The sequence below is a fragment of the Strix uralensis genome, chromosome 31 (genome assembly GCF_047716275.1).
Source record: "Strix uralensis isolate ZFMK-TIS-50842 chromosome 31, bStrUra1, whole genome shotgun sequence".
Lineage (NCBI taxonomy): Eukaryota > Metazoa > Chordata > Aves > Strigiformes > Strigidae > Strix > Strix uralensis.
In genome coordinates, this window is record NC_134002.1 from 576,485 (window position 1) to 582,120 (window position 5,636).

The following is a 5,636-nucleotide window of genomic DNA, read 5'->3' on the forward strand; positions in this document are numbered from 1 at the left end:
CACCAGCCCTTTTTATCCCCTTGCCCCTCTCTTGTCCCACTCTTGTTCCTCCCCAAATTACCTCAACCCCTCCCCTGTCCCACCTTTGGCTCCTGCCCTAAAGATCCCATCGTAAGTCCTGTGCACACCGCTCTTCCCCTGCATCCCACAGTACGTCCCACCCCTGGGCTACAGTAACTCCTTAGTCCAAAAGGTGATTTGGAGAGCTGCTCCCAGTGACTCATCCAGATGGGGTCACAGCTGGCCACCGGGGCTGACACCTCTGCTGGGGCAGCCCTGGGAGGGGCCCAGACAAGGCAGCTGCTCCTCCTCGCTTTGGGTCCCTGCCTCTCACTGTGCCCCCCTGGGCTCCTCCGGGCTCGTGCATCGAGGACTGGGATGGGCTGATGGCCCTGGGATGGGCCTGGCAGTAGCCCAGCAGGGCATTATTTGGGCTCCCCCTCCTGCCACTGTCTCTCAGAGCTCTCTGGCAGGCATGCAGAGATCAACCACAAAATCGAACACTGATCGGCTCAGCTACTGCCACATCCTTTTCTGTCCTTCAGTACAGTCTCACCCCCTTCTTTTCCACCCAGAAAACTCCTGCAAGGCTCACTGGACTGACTGCCTTCATCACAACTATCGCTCTCCTCAAAACCTTAAAGTTCCCCCTCCTCACTTCAAACATCAAGACAAGACGGCCTGTTACCATTTAACCTTATTCCTCATGGTATTTCCACCGAGTACCAGGATGGCAGCTCCTAACTAACGACCCGGACAGCAGCTTCCCCTGACTGCTGCTGAACATGGAAAGGAACACTGCTACCTCCTCCCCTGCTGATCTTCACGCTCGGGAGGAGCTTTCCACACACCCCTGGCAGCCCACCTGACTTCCGCAAAATGCTCTCGCTGTGCTGCTCAACACCAGGAAAACTGTCCTGCTCCTGCTGTAGTAAGATCGGTCTTTCTCATTCTGAGTAACACCGGCCGTTTCTTTGTGTTCCCACCCGTCCCAGCCATCTGGCGCCTTTTAGCGTGTGAGCATTTTGGAAAAGTACCCATTTTTTGTTTTTCTCTGAATACCTGCTCTGAGCTCACGACACTACAGCCCTGGAGTCCATGACTATGGCTTGTAATGCCAACAGCAACACAGAATGTTTCAACAGGTGAAAAACACCTGCTAGTTCAGGTCATCTCAATTGTTTAAGACAAGGCTTTTGGCTAGAGCATAGTAAAGAAAATCTAAAACAGAACTAACCTACAATGTCATCTGGCTGCTCACCTATTTCTTTGTCACCCATTTGGATTTCTTCCTGTCCTTGGGAGTAAATATTGAGGTTTTCCTAATTAAAAGAAACAAGAAAGATCAGTCACAAATGTGCAGAAAACCTAACATGGGCATATTTGGTGCCTCTATAGTAACATTCTCAAGGCACTCCATATACACAAAAGATTAAATTAAAGTATAAGAGGAGAGAATAGGAACATCATTCTGACACCCAAGATTTCAGCACAAGAATTTCTGCTCTAAAATAGGGCTTAGGACACATGATAGTTAAATACTTCTCCAGATACAAAACCAAAGTGTATTGATCATTCACAGGTTAATAATCCAAGAGTGTGGCAGAACCCAGGAAAAAGCAATTCCCAGCAGACAAAAAAAAAAAATATCATACAGGCATTTCAGAGATGCTATACAAAGTACTAGGGACAATTCTGGTTTCATCAGGAAAAAAATAAATTAAAAAATGGAATTCAGATCTGAATAAAACACTCTGAAAGCAGGCTATGAAGATGTTTAAAAAGTGAAGTGCCTGTCATTCAAAAGGACAGCAAGAACTTAATTTAACAGAGCAAAAATAAGACAGAGAAAATATGATTGCTGTGTATCATTTTAACATCAGTTCCTCTAGGGACAGAGGAGTACTTAAGCTCCCAGGCAAGGCTGGCACAAGAACAAACATAGATGAAGCAGACATCAATGAATTCATCTTTTAGTAAGATTTGAAGTGAAAAGCCAAGAACTAAACCAGCTATTTGTAAACAGCGTCTATTCAAAAATCATAAGGCAATTCAGAAAGCGTAGCAGAAGACATGGATTTCAGCACATCACTGCCACTTCATGGCTTCTGAAGAAGATATTCCCTCCACCCTTAGAGCGTATCTGTAGCATAACTATAACAGTAAGATATTAAATTATAACTACAGAGCAAAACCAAATGTTATTTTAGACTACACTACTCCGTGGAAGAAGTTATTTCAGCTAAATTAAAATTACAACTAGTTTCCCTATGTGAAATACACTGCTTATACAAAAATAGTAAATTAAATTAAATTAGTATCCTACTATATCTATGTTGCGGGACACCTCACGATTCTCCGTAACTCACCGTCTATCTTTCTTCCCCATTTTTTGCAAGACTCCTTCTGCAGCACAAAGATAAAAAGTTGACATGCAAGAGCAAAGATAGGCAAGTACAAAAAAAAAAAAACAAACATTCAAAACAGTACACATAATGAGTATGACATTTTAATATGGTACGGACAAAGAAAGAGTCAGTGACAGCCAAGTTTTTAAGCACTACTTAAAAAATTGGGTCTAACGTTTACTTTTTTAGAGAGAGATTTAAGAACAAGCTTTGAGGACTTGCAAACATATCCTGTTTTCAGGTTTATTTTCCCCTCTCACTGAACACAGTAAAAAAAAAATAATCTGTTTTAGTAGGAAAAAAAGAACTCTGAAGATCATAGTAACAGAAAGAAATGATGGCAGTTTTTAATAGCACTTCAGTTGCTCTGCGGGAGAGCATTAAGTCATTTCTAGTTCACAGCCTTCCTCAGAAAACAGGTTGCTTGTTCTTCTCTTAACCGTAAGTTCAGGTTAAGTCAGAAGGCACGTTAAAGTCACAACATGAAGTGATCATTCTGGTTCACAAGACAACACATAAATCCACCAGCCCACACACCAGAGACGCTCGACTATGAAGGTGTCTCTGCACCGGGCAATCTTATGCTCTCATTAAAGCTCTTACTTCATAATTAGCAAATCAGCAATTAGACAGCTATCAACCTTTTCTCCTATCACCATCAGACCACTCTAACACGCGCTGTGCAGACCAATCACCTCTCGTTCACGCGCTGTTCACGCGGCGGTAACTTCTCACAGCTCAGCACGTTCCCACAGTTCAGTGTTGCAGCTGTCCGTTGTTTTTCCCTGACACCTTGGCACAACTCAGCAGCTTCTGATCTTTCTCCCAAGGCCTGTTTCTCACCAAAGCCTTGCTGCTTCTCTGGGGCTGCGCAGGGCTGACAGGCCGATGCCGACCCGCCTGTCTACCACAGACCTCCACACACAAAGCTCAAACCCTCCCCAGCCTGTCCCAGCCAGCGCCCCAGGAAGGTGCTGTCAGAACTCTCGGCTCCCCTGACAGCCCCCTGGCCAGCTCCCCGGCACAGGGCACACACGGGCTGCAGGCTGACAGCCAGCCTTAGGGACAGGGAGTCACCTCAGGAAAACTCTTCTTTTCCCCAAAGACCTGGTTCTGCACAAAAGCTGCCTAAGTGGGTGTATCCCAGGCCCAAGACCTCCCTAAATTGCTGGTTTTGAACCAAAAACCTCCCTCAGTCAAAGTTTCTTAATGCAAAAGCTCTCCAGGTGGCTGTTTCTGAGACCCAAATACCTTTAAATTGGTTTTGAGCCCCAGAGCTCCCTAAATTACTGTTTCTCACATAAAATCACCCTAAGTCGCAGTTTCTAGGCCCAAAAGATCCCTCGATGGGTCTTTTTGAGCCCAAAAGCTCCCTAAAAGGCTGATTTGGAGGCCCAAAAGCTGCCTAAGTGGGTGTTTCTCAGGCCAAGAGCTCCCTAAACTGCTGGTTTTGAGCCAAAAACCTCCCCAAGTCACTCTTTCTGAGCCCAAAAGCTCCCTATATTGACATTTTGGAGCCCCAGAGCTCCCGAAATTGCTGTTTCTTAGCCCAAAAGCTCCCCAGGCGGGTGTTTCTGAGACCCAAATCTCTTTGAATTGCTGGATTTGAGCCCAAAAGATCCCCAAATAAGTGTTTCTGAGCTCAAAAGCTCCCTAAAAGGGTGTTTTGGAGGCCCAAAAGCTGCCTAACTGGGTGTTTCTCAGGCTCAAGACCTCCCTAAATTGCTGGTTTTGAGCCAAAAACCTCCCCAAGTCACTCTTTCTGATCCCAAAAGCTCCCTATATTGACATTTTGGAGCCCCAGAGCTCCCGAAATTCCTGTTTCTGAGACTAAAAGCTCCCCAGGTGGGTGTTTCTGAGACCCAAATCTCTTTGAATTGCTGGATTTGAGCCCAAAAGATCCCCAAATAAGTGTTTCTGAGCCCAAAAGCTCCCTAAAAGGGTGTTTTGGAGGCTCAAAAGCTGCCTAAGTGAGTGTTTCTCGGGCTAAGAGCTCCCTAAATTGCTGGTTTTGAGACAAAAACCTCCCTCAGTCACTGTTTCTGAGCCCAAAATCTCCCTGAGTCGGTCTTTGGAGCCCCAAAGCTCCCTAAATTGCTGTTTCTTAGCGCAAAAGCTCCCCAGGTGGGTGTTTCTGACCCCCAGATATCATTAAATTGCTGGTTTTGAGCCCAAAAGCTCCCTCAATGGGTCTTTATGAGCCTAAAATCTCCCTAAAAGGGTGTTTTGGAGGACCAAAAGCTGCCTAAGTGAGTGTTCCTCAGGCCAAGAGCTATCTAAATTGCTGCTTTTGAGCCAAAAACCTCCCTCAGTCACTCTTTCTGAGCCCCAAATCTCCCTATATTGACATTTTGGAGCGCCACAGCTCCCAAAATTGCTGTTTCTTAGCCCAAAAGCTCCCCAGGTGGGGGTTTTTGAGCCCCAAATCTCATTAAATTGCTGGTTTGGAGCCCCAAAGCTCCTTAAATTGCTGTTACTCAGCTGAAAATAACCCTAAGTTGCTGTTTCTGAGCCCAAAATCTCCCTAAGTTGGGCTTTTGGAGCCCCAAAACTCCCTCAGTTGCTGTTTCTTAGCACAAAAGCTTCCCAAGTCTCTCCCTGTCTTGGTTTTTCTGAGCCTAAAAGCTCCAAAATGGATGTTTCTTAGCCGCAAAGCTCCCTGCAGACTTTTTCATGAGCTCAAAAGCTCCCTAAAAGGGTGTTTTGGAGGCCCAAAAGCTGCATAAGTGGGTGTTCCTCAGGCTCAAGACCTCCCTAAATTGCTGGTTTTGAGCCAAAAACCTCCCCAAGTCACTGTTTCTGAGCCCCAAAGATCCCTATATTAACATTTTGGAGCCCCAGAGCTCCCGAAATTGCTGTTTCTTAGCCCAAAAGCTCCCCAGGCGGGTGTTTCTGAGACCCGAATCTCTTTGAATTGCTGGATTTGAGCCCAAAAGATCCCCAAATAAGTGTTTATGAGCTGAAAAGCTCCCTAAAAGGGTGTTTTGGAGGCTCAAAAGCTGCCTAAGTGAGTGTTTCTCGGGCCAAGAGTTCCCTAAATTGCTGGTTTTGAGCCAAAAACCTCCCTCAGTCACTCTTTCTGAGCCCAAAAGCTCCCTATATTGACATTTTGGAGCCCCAGAGCTCCCAAAATTGCTGTTTCTTAGTGCAAAAGCTCCCTAGGAGGGTGTTTCTGGGACCCAAATCTCTTTGAATTGCTGGTTTGGAGACCCAGAGCTCCCTAAATGG